General features: G+C 43.3%; 1 protein-coding gene across 9 annotated transcripts in view; it reads left to right on the top strand.

The window, feature by feature from the left end:
* Window positions 1-10,255: 10,255 nt before the first annotated feature.
* The window catches only part of PPFIBP2 (PPFIA binding protein 2), a 221,504-nt gene continuing 213,602 nt past the window's right edge, over window positions 10,256-18,157 (top strand). For 5 of the 9 annotated variants that reach the window (XM_036762541.1, XM_036762542.1, XM_036762537.1 and 2 more), the window contains exon 1: window positions 10,256-10,393. The gene's annotated coding sequence lies outside the window, so the exon portion shown is untranslated. The remainder of the gene's footprint in view (window positions 10,394-18,157) is intronic. The other 4 variants (XM_036762547.1, XM_036762544.1, XM_036762543.1 and 1 more) reach the window with 1 other exon arrangement.

The raw sequence follows: 18,157 nt of genomic DNA, 5'->3' as shown, positions 1-18,157 counted from the left end.
AGAATGTTGAAAACCAAAAATTCATTACTAAAAACAAAACAAAACAGAAACAAACATACCTGGGCTCATTTCTTAGAGCCAGGGTAAAAGAGAGAGAGAGATCAGGAGAGGGAAGCCTCTCAATGGTCTGGCTCATGCTGCTTATGTTATAAGACAGGTGAACTGTAATTTTCACCCTCTAGACATAGCAAGGAAATGTGTGCAGAAAAAAGCATGAGCCAGAAAGCACAACTGTCTCAGTCTGGCCAGTTTTTTTTTAAAGATACAGCCTCTTCTGGCTGCCCAGTCAGTCAAAGGAGTCTTTACTCCCACCCGCATGGTAGGGGATTCAGAGATCACCTTATAAAACAATCTGGACATGCTTCAAAGGTCCCTTGGGTGCCTCCATGTTAGGTGATCTGAGCATACGCAAACAAGCCTGAGTTGCACTTGGAATATAAAGAAACATAATTTTATTACTGTACTCGCAAATATACAGAACTGGACCTTGACTATAAAAGTGTAAATAAATGAATTAATAAAAAAGATGTATTTAGTCCTAGGGATACAAAAAGTAGAGACTGTTTTTCATTCTTCAGGACCTCACATTCTAATGGCAGAGATATCACATACAGGAGATTTCAGGTGTGAGTAAGATGGGAAGGTCTCATGATTCTTAGGGTGCTGCAGCAAAGGAGATCTGGTAATGTAGCTTCTTTAATGTGATTTCTCCTGATAAAATCATATCCATTTCTAATGTTGAGCTATTCTAACAGTAGCAAAGACTCTAGTGGTGAGAACTTTCTTTTTGGGGTTTTCAATAATTGTGGCTGCTGAGGAGCTACTGGCAACTCTTCAGTAGCTGGGGGGTGATGGTTGAGGTGGTGAGGGTGTTTAATTTGATTGGCACATCCTGCCTTCAGTCTGTCAGACTACCTTGCTACAAGGCTAACTTGTCTATTCCACCCATCAGCATTTGGTAGCAGTCAGAAGTGGTTGCCTCCCTGGATTATGACCTCAAGAAATGAGCTAAAACCAAAATCATTGGGTGAACCTGTTCCCCAGACAATTGGGCTTACCTGTCCATTGGCTGTAGTTGGTATTGGTAGTGGCAAGTATAGTGGGATCATCCTGTACAGGAGGTGACCCTCCCAATAATGGGCTCCTTGAGAGTAGAGACTGTTTTTTGACTTTCTTTGTGTCTCTAGCCTTAGCATAGCACCTAACACATGGTAGGCACTTGATAAAATGCAAATTGATTGACTGACTTTGAGGGTAAGGCAAGAAGCAAGTCAGAGGTGGTTGGAGACAAAGAATGGCTAAGAATAATGTAGTTACCGTGTTAATTGCTTTATACCACTTTGTTTTCTTAATAATTTAATCATTCCTCCTATAATTTTGTTTACACTATTAGTTTGCTTAGCCAATGTTTCATAGATGGCACGACAGTAGATATCATCCCATCTTCCACTGCACTAGATCTTTTAGCTTTAGACTTTCAACTTTTTATTTCCTAGTTTGTTAGCCTTCGGTGCCCAATTCACTGATTAACCATGTACGCCTCTACTTTCTTTGACTTAATGAGTAATTTCCTAGACATTCATTAATCCTAGAAAATTGGATGACATTTCAAAAGTGATCATGTTGACTGAATTATGACATGTAACCTTTTAAAATTTCATGTTCAATAGTGAGGATTTGGGGAGTCATCACTGCATTTCCCCAAGTCATCCGGGTAGGCCGTGTAGTCTGCACTAAAATACATTTCATTGATGCTGTTTGTCTTTATGTCACAATCATACTCTACTTCTCCCCTTCAGATTAAATCTTCCCTTATAACAGAGAAAAACAATTCAAGGAAAACATCTGATAATATATGATAATATATTCCCCATGTCTCTGCTGTGACCATAAGGAGAAGGGTATGCTTCATTATCTGTTTCTAGGATCTTCACTGATTTTACAGCTACTCAGGGTGCCTTGGGGCATATTCCTAGTATTAGGATCTCTGGGTCAAAGGGTATGGACAGATTATTCACATTTCTTATGTAATTAGAAATTTAGATCCAAAAAGATAAACAGCTCCACCAAGAGTACATCAGGGTGCCAGCCTGTCCAGAAGCTTTCCAACATTAAATTCAACAATACGTTGACAGAGAATTAAATCTTTTGTCAATGTGTGTGATATAAGCTGAAAGCCCAGAGTTCTCTTAATTAGCAATTACTTTATAATTAGGGATTTTGAATGTGTTTTTATGTAGTTATTTGCAATTATTCTTTTGAAAACTTTTTATATCCTCTGCCCACATCCAATCAGAAACGAATGGGTTTGGATGTTGTCTATTTGTTGTGATTTCCTGTATATCCTATATAAGGATAAATAAAAATAAAGATATTTGACGTAAATATTTTTTCCAATTCTACTATTTTGCTTCTAATTCTGCCTTTACTAATTTTATTTGGGCAAAAACTTTATAATTTTATGTCATCAAAATGGTCTATTTTATCTGTTAGGCTCTTCTCTATCCCTTGTTTGGTTAGGGATTCTTTCTTCAGCCATAGTTGTGAAAAGCATCCAATCTCCTCTCCTAATTTTTTTTTAATGACATGACCTTTTATGTTCGGGTCTCCTATCTCTTCTGATCCTATGGTTACATATGGTTCAACAAACATTTATTTAGTACTTACTATGGGCAGGTTCCTTTACTTCCAAACGAAGGAGATGTGAGGATGAATAAACCATGATACTTGTCCTCAAGGAGTAAGTGCAATTAATCCTTTTGAAGACCCAGGACTCACAAACTGAGCTGGGGATATGACGCAGGAAGTGGACAGCAAGCTTCCGGTAGAGGACCAGCAAACGTAGCCTAGAACATAGCCTAGAATTGCTCTCTGTTATCTTCTTTGTGGAACGCTAAGTACCCTACAGCCTCCTTCCCGAGAGAGGCCACTTAGAAAGCAGCTGTGTGCAATTTGCTAATTCAAATGCTCATTGACCAAAAAAAAGCACAACAGTGGTCTCTAATGTCAGGCACCATAATTTTCTAAAGCTTTTGTCTTTCCTAATTTGTGGTATAAGCATTTCTATCCCTGTTACTCAACTCTTCTTTGAGTATCACTTTGTGGGAGTCATTTGCAAATGTACTTCTCTATCAAGTCTACAGACTGTAACACCCACTTGTAAGTCTCATTTCTTAAAAATCTACGTGGTTCTTTGGCCAGTTGGTATGGATTTTAAGGATGGGGCTCCACTGATTGCCTCATTCCCCTTCAAAGTAATTACTTTTGTCTGGTGAGAATGTTTACTGACTAAATCAATCAAACAGAAATAGGTGTGATCAAGACCTAGAACCCTCCTTATATCAATCAAATACATTTCAGCCAAGTGTAACAGAAAGTCTGTTCAAATTGACTAGGGGACTTGTTCATGTCCTCTGGGGCCTGTATAAAAATCTTCAAGCTAGATGGAATAAGAGATTTCAGTGTCTGGTGGCAAAGAGGAGAAAGAGCCATGCCAGAAAAGGAATTGCCTGCAAGAAAGGAGAGCTCCTCAACTTTGACCTTAACCTTGGTCTCCCCAGCCCCACCCCCCACCAACCTGGGTCAGAGGAGGATCTTGTGACCTTCAAAGGGTCTGAAAGATCTTGGATTTCCCCCCTTCCTACAGTTACATTATCATCATGTCGGGGACAGCATCAGATGGCAGCCATGTCTGCACTGGGATCCCAAAACTGTCTTGATTTGACTGGGAATGGAAGATTTAGTGGTCTATAGGGAACCTACTGTAACTAAGGGGAATATCTGAAGACATTTCAGTAAAAGGATTTCCATGAGTTATGAGTTTCCCCTTTGCCATGTATGACCTCGAAGCTTGAGGCCACTTGATTCTGTATGTACTGGTAGAAGTTCTTACAAACTTTGGGGAGGAGGATGTTTTGTATTGTTCTTAGTATGCTACTTTAGTAAATAAGACAATTGAGTCTAGTTGACTAATTGATATTACCAGATAATCATGGAGGAAAGGCCACCAATGAGTACTAGAAAAGACACCACCCCAGCCACTCAGAGGTAATTTCTGTAGCCCCGAAGGGATGTAGTAGACATGCACCGAGGACCCAACTATCTCTGTGAGCTGAAATTGGGATGGTGCTACAAAACCATAGCACCAGCCTGGGTTTGTTATCTGGCTTTGCACCCAATCAAAAAAAGCAGTTTATGTTTTTTGTTTATTCCTAGGATGGGTTATGAATCCAAGGGTCAGAGTCACCAAACGCTGACTGTGTCATTTGTAGGAGAGCAGAATAAGTCTGATGTAGAAGCAGGGAAAGGGGGCTTCTATATATTGTGACTTGAGACCCATCTCACCTCGAAACAGCTATTCTAGTGGAAAAGAGACAGAGATTGTGGACTAGACATGACACTCACATGGATTCTGAGCTGATTGAATGGTCGGACTCAAAAAGTAATTGTTAATGAATCAATGTCAGCTGAGATGGAATTCTCAAATGGCATAACCCTGTGTTTGACTCTGTGCTGATTTAACATTTTCATCAAGGACCTCCTGGATAAAGGCACAGATGGCACGCTTATCAAATTTGCAGATGACACAAAGTTGGCAGGGATAACCAACACAATGGATGGCAGAGTCAAGATTTTAAAAAAAACCAGGCTACAGTACTGGGCTGAATCTAATAAGATGATGTTTAATGGGCTTAACAAGGCAAATAGCCAATAAGCCCAGTCCTCTCCCCGCCTCCATAGTAGAACAGAAAATGAATTATACATGGAATTGTAAATCTCTATTATGCCCAATTGCTTTTCTTTTAAAATATAATATGAAAATATTAAATACAACATGAATAATAAATTCAAAGCTATCTAACTTCTCTGATTGTCTCTGGCATTCCTTCCGTTCTTTTCTATGAATTTCTAAGAAATCACTATATTATGAAGACAGATTTCAGATGATTTCTTTGCCAACGACTAGCCTAGCTTGAGACATAATGTTCAGCCTTATACTTGCTTAAACAAATAGCATCTGTAGTCTAGAGTTTGCAAAGAGAGAAGAAGACTGAGCCACATCATACAGAGGTGAGAAAAAGACGGAAGAACAGAGATCCTTGAACAAAGTCTCATGAGCAACAAAGGGTAAGGTCAGCTCTGTAAGTTTCCGGGAAGAGTTCTGTGACAATGCATGGATGGGGAAGAAGATTCTTTGGGGCCCATCGTGGTATAATAGATATGATGGTGGACTTGGAATCAAGAAAACCTGTGTTCAAATCCAACTTCAGACATTAGCTATCAACTCCAGGCAAGTCACAATGAGGGGGTTGGATTCTAAAGTCCCTTATAGCTCTGTATCTATGATCCCAAGACTCTTTCAGTATAGGACCAATAATTCCCCTCACAGATGCTCTCATGGAGGGTTGGGGGTTAGTCATCCGGAGGCAGGGTCTTGAGTCCATTGAATATCTTTCTATCTCTAAAAGACTCATTTGGCTGTTTTTAAATGAATCTTTTTTGTTGTTTGAATCTGTTTTTAAATGATCTCTTGTCTCTCAACCAGCCCAAGGCAGGACAATAGCTTTTTAGACTCCATTTTGGATAAGCTCTCTATGACCCGCAGCATCTCACTACAGAGGAGAAAACTGATCATTCTATATCTATTGTCTTCCTTTGCTGTGCTCTCCTCAGGAAATATAAAGTCACTCCCATGCTGGTCTCTGGGAATTCTAGCACCCCAGTCTTTTCCTCTTCATTTCAATAATGGGAACCTGGGGACACACGGATAAACCGAGATGACCCCAGGCAGAGGTGACCTCCCTGCCACTTTGTGGTGGTTTTTGGTTTAAGGAAATGAAACAGAAAGCTAAGAGGGAAATGCAACAGATGTAATGAAACCAAGTCACAACTTTTTTTTTTTAATTCTTGCTGAAGGCCTTGAGTTTGCAGTAAATGGCAGCCGACAATCAGTGGTGTGTTGTGGAGAGAGCAGAGATTTGGAAACAGAAGCCCAGGGTTCAAATTCTGGCTCTCTTACGCATTAGCCAATCAGGAAGTCACTCAATGTCCTTAATCAGAAAGGCAGCCTTGGTTGAGGTTTAGACCAAAAGTCAAGCCGACCTGGGTTCAAATCTTGTTTTTTGATACTTACTTGGCAGCTGTGGGCGGCATGAGCACCTGCTAGATTCCTTTAACTCTTAAGAGCGCTATGGTAGGGTAGCTAAGTGGTACAGCAGATAGCATACCTACCCTGGAGTCAGGAGAACCTGAGTTCAAATGCAACCTCAGACACTTACTGGCTGTGTGACTCTGGGCAAGTCACTCAACCAGGACTGCCATTTTAAAAAGAGAGCATTGCAGTAACAGAGGATCCCACAAACTTGGATGCTGTCTTAAATCTACAGGGAAAGGTAGTTTCATTGTATTCATTACCCAGCAAAGGGTTGAGATATTTGGACTGACCGCTAGGTGGTGCCAAACCCAAGCCATCAGCCAAGCGGCATAGCCGTACCACCAAGCCACATGACTCTCAGCCACTAGGCAGTTAATAATAAGGATGATGGTGATAATAAGGGCTAGCATTTATAAAATGCTTTAAGATTTGTGAAGAGCTTTACAAATACACTTTCGTTTTATCCTCACGACAATCCTGGAAGGTAGGTACTAATATTATTATGATTTTACAGGTGTGGAAACTGAGGCAGAGGTTATAACTTGCCGGGGAGGGGGGGCACACACTCAGGACTGAATTCCATTTTCCTAGCTCCAGGATCAATGCTCCCTACTGCACCACCGAGCTTCCTCTCTGTTAAAACCCACTTTGGTTGGGTTCTGAATATAGATTTGGCATGATGAAATATGGCTCATAATTTAAAAATCGATGCTACCACTCCACCCCAAAGCTGGACTTTATTTCATTCAGGACAATACACACGGGCATTCACTGTTCAGTTGGGTCTAATTCTTCATAACCCCCTTTGGGATTTTCTTGGCAAAGATATTAGAGTAGTGGTTTGCCATTTCCTTCTCCAGGTCTTTTTACAGATTAGGAAACTGAGGCAAACAGGGTGAAGCGACTTGCCCAGGGTGACGCGGCTAGGAAGTGTCTGAGCCACTTTTTGAACTCCAAAAGATAGCTGCCTCGTGTTCAAAGAAGGCAATCACTTAATTTATTAATGGCCACAAAATCTATTGATTTTAGGAGTAAGTGGTAAAGGAAGAGGCCAAGAGCTTCTGCCTGAAGCATATGCCCAGCCTGTTCCCCAAATCCACAGGTTACTGAAATAGGACAAGAGAGAGGGATGTATGTGTATTTATGTGTGTATGTGTGTATATATGTATGCATGAATTTAAAAAAAAATATATGTATGCATGTATATAGACCCAGCCCCAAGTCCAGACTTTATCAAGAAAAATCAGGGGAGAAAGGAAGGGAATAAAAAGCTGTTACTCTCTATCTTTCACCAATGGATAAGGATTTCAAAGGCTTCCAGATTCCAGCTACCTAACCCATCTTGCCTCTGTGTACTGTTGTCTAATATCTTCTTCTCTGGACCTGGCCCACCTCCCTGTGTCGTTTTCAGCACTGGCACCATCTATCACTGAAGATAGAGAGAGGGTCCTCTGTGGTCAGCAGCTAGGGAGAGCAACTCCCAAGGTCTGCTACTGCTGGCTCACATGGCAGGGCAGAAACCCCATTCCACATTTTGTACCCCTTTCTGCTGCCTGGGCCCCCAAAATGGTAGGCATGAAGACTTCCTCAAGACAAAAGAAACGGGGAACTTTGAAATCTGTATGTAGGTGCACAGACTGAGTCAGTGTCCAGGTTCTGACCAATCTCTTCCCCTCCTGAGGACTTCCAAGGGCACCTCCCCTTCCCATAGGGAATGTTCCTTGTGTGATGATGGACAAGTCACCTTACATCTCCCAAATTGACCAACTCTGTGGACCACTCCAACTCCTCACCAGCAGCCTTGCCTTCCTAGAGGTGGGTCTGCCCTGGAGGTTGCTCTCCTGATGAGTGATTCTCCAGCCTGGATGACCAGTTCATGAGAGGCCCCAGTCAGGCTCACTTCCTCCCAGCTCAGCTCACTCTCCACGACTCCATCATCATCCTCTTCCCCTTTATATTTTATATTCCCATATTAGAATGTAATCTCCTGGAGAGTGAGAGAGAGAGAAATGAAAATACGAATCTTATTTCCCCATATTTGTATTCTCAATACTTAGCACAATGCCTGGCACACAGTAAGTGCTTAATAAATACTCGGCTTCTATCTGAGCTTCATTTTCCTTATCTGAAAAATGGAGACACAGTAGTGCTGACCATAAGGGTTGTCATGGGGCTCAAATCCTTTCTGTGAAACACTTTACAAGCCTTAAAATGTTGTGTGTTTCTATGCTTAATGAGGTAATTTTTTTTTCTTTTTTAGTTGATTCTCTCTTGAATAGAAATAATGCTGATGCTATCTATCTCCTGGCATTTTTGTGAGGAAAGCTCTTTGTCAACCTTAAAAGATGATATCATTGGGATCTCTTTTTTTTCCATCCTTCACTACAAAGACTGCCTAGGCCATACCTCTAGAGGCTCTGGTAACTAGCCACTTCCTTGCACAGACTGCCTTCTGCTTCATCTGTTTATATCCTGTTATATCCTAGTTATTCACTATTTGAGTGTCTACTTAAATATAAACTCTCTGAAGGCAGTGGCCGTCCCTACCTTTCTTTGTAACCTCAGCACATAGTAAGCACTCATTAAGTATCTCATGAGTAGAGTTCTCCTGGGGGTCCCAGGTGTAGGCCTGGAGATACTTGTAAGAAGTCCCTGGGAGAACTGCTATTTGAATTACACTGATAATTAGGTGATGTTAGGTGATGAAGTGGACAGAGCAAAGGGCCTGGAGTGAGGAAGACTCATCTTCCCAAACTCAAATCCGGCTTCAGACACTTACTAGCGATGTGACCCTTGGCAAGTCGCTTCACCCTGTTTGCCTCAGTTTCCTCATCTGTAAAATGAGCTGGAGAAGGAAATGGCAAACCCCTCCAGTAACTTTGCCAAGAAAACCTCAGATGGGGTCATGACTGAACAACAAAATAATTAATGATCCTGAATGAGGGCAAGGCCTAGTAAGTTTTTTTTGTCCCCTCAGGTCTCCTGGAACACTGCCCAGTGGATGGTAAGTATATAATAAATGCTTGTTCACAACTTGACTTGTTTGCCCGAGTAAACACTGGGGCTGTTGAATGTATTAACCTCTAGGGGGAGCCAGAAACCCTGTATCCTGGCTTTCCCAACCACTAACCGATTTGAAGGTGAGAATTAACTGTAATCTAGGGGGAAGCTAAGGCCCGTGGTCTCATTAGGAATCACTTTACTATAAACCATTTCAGATCATCCTACTTTTTAGGACAGGTCCATTTTAAGTCCTTCTGCCACCTGCCAGGGTTAAGACATTTAAAGTGGAGAGTGAAATTAATGAGTCACAAGGCTAAGCGTTTCCCTTTAGTTGCAGGTTTTCAGTCACTTTTGACTTCTGAAAATGCATAGAAAAGTACTGGATATTTGTATTTCATTAATTTGTAGGGCAGAAAGTGAGGACGCAGAGTTAAGTAGCCGGGCAGCGGGGGCTGGATTTGGAGTCGGAGGAGATGGGTTATGAGTGCCAGAGCTGCCACTTCACCTAGGTGACTTTGGATGACTCATAACCTGACTGAGCGTCGGTTCTCCTGTAAGATGAGGGGGTTGGGTTTAGGGGGCTCTAAAAGCCACACCACACCCCCCAGTTCGAAATCTCTTGATTCAGCTTTGGTAGTAGGGGGTTCAGCCTAGCCCGGAGGAATGGGAGAGTGCACCACTAGAGACAGGAATGGAAACGTGTTTTGCTTTTTCTGGGAGGACTGTCAGCAGTGGGGGTTCCCAAAGGAGGGGAGTTTCATCCCTGGCCGGTAGTCCGGTGGCTGAGGCCCAGCACCAGGCCGGCTACCCCTCCAGATGCCCGGAGAGCGCTGCCAGCCGCTCCAGGGTGGCAAAGTTAGAGACGTCGGAGCCGTCACCGAGCGCTCTGCAGTGGAAGACAAGTTGGGGAGGGACTGATAGATCGAAGGATTATCGATGGGGGCCAGAATGCTCGGAGCGAGGGAAGGGGCGACCCGGGCCGGCTCGCCCGGGGCCGCGTGGGCCGCGAGAGCGCGCGGGAGGGGGCAGCCCCGGCTCCAGGGCCGGCCATCCCCGCCCCCCGCCCCGCTCCTCAGCTGGTCCCCGCCTCAGTCACGTGGGAGGAGCAGTGGCCGGCTGTCCCGGAGCCCTATGGCGCTGCGCTGGGGCGCTCCTCTCTCTCCGCTCCGAGGAGCCGGCCGTCCCGAGCTCGGGGGACGCACTGGATCCGCTTGGCGAGCAGCTCTCGGGAGCCAGGTCAGTACCTGTGCGGCCTCCTGCCCGGGCCGGGGGTAGCCGAGGACACGCGCGCAGCTTGTCCCCGCGCTGGGGACGCGGAGTGCGGCTCTGGGAAGGAGAGCCCGAGCGCACCCCGGATCGCGCGCGGGGCTGGGGGCGGTCAGCAAGGGCAAGGGCAAGGACAAAGGCGGAGGCGAGCCCGTCCGGGAGCCCTCGGCCGGCCCCGCGGAGCAGGTGACCCTGGGGGCCTCTGCCAAGCCAGCCTAGACCTCGGTCACCGCGCGGGGAGGGGGTGGGACCGGATTGGTGACAGCTGATGTGCGCCCCCAGCCCCGGGGATCGACCCCGGAGAGCCGGACGAGCTCCGGCCGGGCCAGGTAGGCGGCGGTCCGCCCAGGTACAGGGTGAGAGGCGGTGCTTTACACTGGGCTGACCTTTCTGCTCCCTTTGGCGTTAGAATTCAGTCAGGTGGATCGGCTCGCAATCCCCGTCTGCTCCCGCTCAGGTGGAGGAAGTAACCATACCAACGAGCGGGAGAGCTCGGATCGGGCGGGAGTGTGCACCCGAGAGGTGCGGTAAAAGTTCGTGGCTTACAGATGCGTGAAGTTATTCCTGAAAACTAAGATCTTGCGTGTGGGTGGGAAGGGGGAGGGGAATAAGCATTTATGTAGCGCCTACTATGTGCCGGGCACACTGCTAAGCAATTTTGTGTTTTACGGATATTATTTAATCGTCACAACAATCTTGCCAGGTAGGACAATCTCCTGTCTTCCTGACTCCAAGCCCAGCACTCTATTCCCTGTGCCCCCAGCTGAAACCCTGGATGGGGCACTAGACCTAGAGTCAGGAAGACCTTAGTTCAAATCCAGCCTCAGACACCTACTGGCTGTGTGACCTGGGCAAGTTACTTAACCACTGCCCCCCTGTTTCTTCATCTGTAACACAGAGGTGGCTAATAGCATCTCCCCTCACTTAACCGCAGCCTGCCTTCGTTTCTTCATCTGTAAAATAGAAGTTGGTAATAATAGCATCTGCCTCCCAGTGTTGTGAGGATAAAATGATATATGTGACCCTTTAATAAATGTGCCTCAAATGCCAAACTGAGGAGTTTATATTTGGACCTAGGGGTAATAGGGAGACCCTAGAGTTGATTGATGGTTTAGGGATATGGCTCGTGGTTTAGGGATATCATTTTGGACCAGCTTTCATCCCTCTGGAGAACTCCTGGGCGCAGCAACTCCTATTAATGGAGATCAGGCACTTTTACTCGGTGCCTAGCCCAGAAGGAGCTCGGTAAATGCTTGATTGATTATCTGTAATTGAGTCTTGACAGCTGCCTGAGCCTGGGAGAGTTTAAGTAATTTAGGAGGCTGAGGCTGGATTCAGTAAATAAACCCTAGGAAGCTTCCTGAAGCCAACACGAGGAGGTCAAGTGACTTATGTAAGGTCACACAGCTTCTTAGAAACAAAATTGAAGCCATATCTTGCTTCCTGAAAAGCCTAGCACTCCATTATTTAACTCTGTCCACTGTCCTTTAATTCTTGTCTATTTTATAGAACTGAAACAAGCTTTTAATTATTTGTTATGTTTGTTCAATAGTTTTATGTTCCTTTGTCTTCATTTTAAAAGCAGAGAGGGGAATGTTTTTGTATGTGTCTCAGTGGGGGGAAAAAGTTAAACTACTTTTTATTTATAGGATTCTCATCTGATATCCCCTCCTCTGCATGTTAATAACCTTCATAAAAAAAAATGCTTCCTTATTCCTCTAATAGAAATTTACATCAACTTGAGATCCTTTGGGCCAGTGGGAAGCAGTCTATGAATAAGGTAAAAATGTAAATCATAATTTTTAAAATTGCATTTGGCTTTAGACTATTGCAGTGGAAAGAGAATATAATTAGGGACCAGGATTTGTAGAAAAGGTAGTCAACATTTGCTGCCTTCCCTGCTAGTCATTCCCTAATCCCTTATAATATGGCTTCTCTCTCCATGACTAAGTGAAACAGGTCTGTCCAAGAGCATTCACAACCTCCTTGTTGCAAATCCAATGGTCTTTTTGTCTCTGATCTTGGAGAATTCCTTACCTCCCTCCATCATTTTGGTCTACCAGCCCTCTTGGTGCCTCTTTTCCTGAGGCTTCTATGACTCGGAACTCTGGTGGTCCTCTTCCCGGGTCTGTGACCACTCTTGTTTCTTCTATTGGCTGTTGCTTATAGGGCCATAGGATTCATAGTTGAAAGGGGGTTTTAAGAGATCACCTAGTACAGTGCTCTTGCCCTTTTCCAGTGGTTTGCCTCCTAGGGCGTCTGTTCTTTTCCCCCTTCTCTCTACACTGTGATCTCGTCCACCCTTGTGACTTCAGTTATCACTTCTATGTGGATGACTCCCAAATCTAGCTTTCTATCCAGCCCCTCCCGGCATCTCAGTCCTGTATTTCTAAGTGCCTGATGGAAAAGGCAGTAGCGTAGAGGAAGGGGCAAACAGTTGGTGGAGATGAAGGAGAAAGAACATTGTGGGGTCACAAGGCTTGTATTTAAATTCTGGCCATATTACTGTGTAATCTGAGATAAGTCACTTAGGCCTTCTGGACCTGTTTCCTTATCTGCAAAAAGAGAAACTTATATTATATTATATTATATTATATTATATTAATTATGTTGTGTTATAATCATATCATATCATATTCCCTCCCTATAATGTCCCTTCTAGCTCTGATTCTCTTTCCTCAACCTCTAATTATCCTCTTCTTCACCACTCCCACTACAACCAATGTAGCTCAGAACATCTCTATTTTCTCATATACTAGTAATAACCTCCCAACTGAACTCTTTTATCCCTTTCTGCAGTCCGTTTTTCTCAGTGTTGCCTGATTAATCTTCCCAAGTACTATTCTGATCACAGAATAATATTAGCTAGTATATGTTGTTATAATTTTTATTTCCTTTTATTAATTTTTGAATTTTTTCCCCCTGTAACAATGTTATTTTAATTGATGGTCACAACAACCTGGTGAGGTAGGTGCTGTTTTTATCCCTGTTTTACAGATGAAGAAAGTGAGGCTGGGAGGGGTTAAGTGACTTGCGCAAGATCACAAGCCTGCAGGCCCCTGATTGATGTCTGTGTAGCCACTTCTAAAGAAAAGAAAGAAGGGAATATTACCATATTATTGGTCACCTCCTTCAAGCTTTCTTTTGTCCGTCATTAGTGAATCCCATGAAGTTTTGATTCTGAAATCAATTCAAGAACCATTTTGAACCATCTATTATGTGCATTGGGTGATGTTAAGTATGGGCAATAATAACTAACATTTAGACGGTGTGTCCCAGAAGTCTTAGTGCGGTTTTCAACTTTGATACTTTAAAACTTCACTAAGACTTTTGGGACACCCTTTCTAGCACATAAAGGTTTGCAACGTGCTTTACATATTTTGTCTTGTTTGTTCCTCACAGTAACCCTGTGAGGTGGATATGGCTATCATTCCCATTTTACAGATAGGGAAACTGGGTCTGAGAAAGCTTGTTACTTCCCCAGGGTCCCACAGCCAGTACATTTCTGAGGTGGAACATGAACTGAAATGGAAGGGACTTAAAATAGAAGGGATTGGAGGGAGAGGAAGAGCCTCTTTTGTACTGTTACCAAAGGCAGAGAATAGACCCACATCAGTGAGAAAAGACTGGTGGGGAAAAAGATAGATTTTCCCTAGAGCTGGGCCCTTGGCTTCATGGAAAATGCCATTCAGTCATTCAGTGTCCCAAGTGTAATCCATATCTGTCTCTTTAAAGTCATCTCTGGCTTATCGCCCACCTGTAATGAATACCAAATATGTGTCTGTGTGTGTATACACATACACACACACATAACACATGCATGTGTGTATATGTATACACATGTGTGTATATATGCATATAGAGATAGACCTATCTTTATACATGCTTGTATAGATATGCATGCGTGTGCAGTATGTGTAGTTATACATACATATAAACATGACGTAAGGTGAGATACACACGTATAAATATACATGTGCATGTAGGTAGATGTACATAGACATAGACATATCTGTATCTATATACATAAATTGATTATACATGTCTGTGCATAGATAGGTTTATTTTATGTGTGTGTGTTACGTGTATGAGTTATATATTTACAGATAGATGCATACACAAATGTATTTGAACATATCGGCAGATAGACAGATATATAGAGATATAGATATAACTAACTATGCATGACTATATGCATATGGACGTCCATACACATAGAGAGCTGCATGGCAGATGTAGATATATATGTGTGTGTATAGATAGAAACAGATACAGGCGTGTATATATATAGAGACAGATGAGCACATATACGTACATATGTAGGTATAAATACGTATCTAGATATACATCTATGTTAAATATTTAGATGTGTGTATATTGCCAGGACGTTAGCTGTGTCTATTGCATATATAGACGTCCATCTGTCTATGTTACACGTGTAAGTATGTGTATGTTCAATACATAGAGATATATGTGTGCATGTTGCGCTATAGATAGGTGTATATTGCACAGGTACAGATGTGTGTTTATTGCATATATAGATGTGTATATAGCATATGTAGAGAGAGAGATGTATACATGGGGTATCCTAAAAGTCTTTGAACAGTTTTAAGCTAATAAAGCTTTTGGAGCACCCTGTATAAAACACACACACACACACACACACACACACAATGATGTACTATCTCACTGGGCTGCTGGGCAAAGGTCCCACCATTGTGTCGGTGATCTGTATTTTTCATTCACTTGGTTTTCCCAGTGTGGATCACTACACTGAGGTCATTCAGATGACCATGGGTCCCGCTGAGGAGGTCCTGTAGTGTTCTGGGATGCTGTGCAATCAGCATAACGTCATCCATGGCCAGCAGCATCCGGATAACATCCCCATAGACAGGGAATTGCTTTTCTGTTGTACTTTTCACAGGACGCTCTCCACGCTGGGAAACGCTTTAGGTGACCACCAGTTTTATGTCTCCCCTGGATATTTATATTCGGTGGATTGGGCTTGTTTGTAGAACCAGGGGTTCTTAACCTGGGGTCCATGAATTTGTTTTGGTATTTAAAGCAAAATACTTCGATAACTGTATTTCAAAATAATCAGTTTCTTTTGTATTTTTAATTTTATTTTATGCATTTAAAAATATGATTCTGAGGAGTCCATAGGCTTCACCAGACTGCCAAAGGAACTCAGTACACAAAAAAGGTGAAGACCTGTCATAGACTAACATAATATTGCTGTATGTGTGGATGCCACTTTGTTTAAAGAAAGCCTTTAAAGCTATATTTTGTACTACCAAGTCAGATGTTCTTTTAAAATTAAAAAAAAAAAAACAATAAACACAGTCCCACTTTGTATTCTTAGTACTCCTCAGCCAGCTGTGCGACTCTAATCTCCAACTTCTTCCTGCCTACTGGCTCCTTCCCTGATGCCAACAAACATGCCTGTCTCCTCCATCCTTAACTACTCCTACTAGCTGTCATCCTCTTCTCTTTTCTCCCTCTTGTGGCTTGACTCCCTGAAAAAGTATCTTGCGATGGATGCCTCCCCTTCTTCATTCAATGGATTCTAAACTCGGAAATCTGGCTTTTGACTTTAGCATTCAATGGAAACTGCTCAGCAAAGTCACCAGTGATCTCAATGGCCAAAGCTAATGGCTTTTTCTCAATCCTCATTCCTCTTGACCTCTCTGCAGCCTTTGACACTGTCAACCACCTTCTTCTCCTGGATATTCTCACACACTTTTTTGTGACACTACTTTATCTCAGTCTCCTTTTCTGGACTTATATCTAAGTCATGACTACTAGGTCTATCCAACCTTGGTTCCCATTTTCTTCTAGGTTGCCTTATCTAGGTAAAATCCCTCTACCTGATCTTTTCCATTATTTCAGAATCTTCTCTTCCTTAAGATACCTTGAAAATGCATGCCTGAGAGAGCCTTACGCTTAGGTTGCCTCTAGAACAGAACTACGTTAGAGCAAGTCTTGTTTTTCTATGACCAGACAACCTTTTGAATATTTGAAGGCAGAGACCACATCCCTCCTAAGTTTTATCCTTTCCAGGCTAAGCATCTCCAGGTCCTCTAGCTGATGTGGCATGGCATCATTGGCTGCACTCCAGCTTAGCAGTGTCCCTCCTCCAGGGTGATTGAGAGTAATCTAGTCCGAGACCCTTTTTTATAGATGGGGAAACTGAAGCCCAGAGAGCCCAAGTGACTGATTACTAGAACCTTGGTGGGGTACTAGATAAGAGCCCTGGCCCTGGCATCAAAGGTTTTTGTGGTTCAGTCATGTCCAGCTCTTTATGACCCCATGGACCATTGCACACCAGTGCTATCCAGGAGGTTTTCTTGGAAAAGATACTGGTGATATCTTGACTTGCAAGTGAATTGGATTTAAGTGAGGCAAAGCTGTGCAAAGTCCTCTAGACTCCTCTAGCATCACTGGAGTCCAGTGGTAAGACCGGTCAGGACAACTGGCAATGGCCCCAGATACAGTGGGAGGCTTTGGCCTTTTTAAGCTAAGGTCTTTCCCAGGTCCCAGTTTGAGGCAACACCCATTCAATAATTAAAGTCTAGGTAAGAATGGAGGCCAGAGATGGCCTAGTTTGCCTTCATAAAAGAATCAGTCTGGGAGGGCAAGACCCTCTAGAGCTTCTGACCTGAACAGAAGCAATTGCTGTTTACATTCACTGTAAGCCATGAAAACCCAAATAACGAGCAAGTAAGGCTTGGGCCCGGGATCTGTTATTGGCCATTCAGTGAAAGCCAGAGTGATTTGGGTTTAAAGAGAAAGTCAAATAGCTTCATTTGAATCCCAATGGGCTTTATCAAAGCCTGGTTTTCCAGAGTGGATTAAGGCAAACTGAGGTTAAGAGACTTGCCTTGGGTCACCCAGCTAGTGAGTCTCTGAGGGAGTCCGAGAACTTAAGTCCAGATCCTTTATGTATAAAATGAGAGGAGAATGAGACTTGACCTTAGAAGTCTCTGCTTTTTCTATATCTTTGATGCTAAGAGGGAGTAGGGAAAGTTTAAGATCATTCCCATCCCAGCTTAGCCAGTATTTGAAGTCTGACTTCTTTATCAGCCTGTCCTTTATTATTCTGGTGATCCCGTCACTTTTTGGAGAGGTCCTGTTTGTGGGAGTGTGATAATGGTATGCTGGAACTATACCTAAGCCAACCTTTAACTCCACTTAAGAAAAGTCTGGCAGGAGTCCCTGCCCTAGACACACACCCTCCTTGCTTAATTTTTCCTGGATGTCAGCCCTTGTTCCCCAACATCTCTCTCTGTCTTTAGTCTAGAAAGCCCAAATAACTTTTTTGAAAGGAAATGACCTGAGTTGTAAGCATTAGATTAGTATTTGGGGGGTAGAAATGGAAGTGGGTTAGTGATTTTCTAGTGTGGAATGGGATTGGGGCCCGGGCAAGGGAGGACATAGAGAGGGAGCCCTGCAAGTGGGAGGAGAAGGGGTGAGTTTTTTCCTTCGAGTAGCGTCTTAAAAACAAATTAGTGTCTTGGAATTTAGGCTTTTCATCTTTTCCAAGAAAATAGATGCATCTTCCAGCCAGGATTCTGACTATAGGAAGCTCAGAGTGCCAGTTCTTGGTTTGATCTTGCTGAAGTCACCCCACTATACCTTCCTGCATTGGTAACTAAGGTGGGGCCAATGAAGGGAGGTCTGATTATATCTTCGCCCCCAAGTAGGCCCAAAACCCCTAGCTACTAGGTGCTAAGC

Source organism: Trichosurus vulpecula, chromosome 6 (assembly GCF_011100635.1).
Source record: "Trichosurus vulpecula isolate mTriVul1 chromosome 6, mTriVul1.pri, whole genome shotgun sequence".
Lineage (NCBI taxonomy): Eukaryota > Metazoa > Chordata > Mammalia > Diprotodontia > Phalangeridae > Trichosurus > Trichosurus vulpecula.
This window is presented reverse-complemented; position numbering and strand designations above follow the sequence as displayed.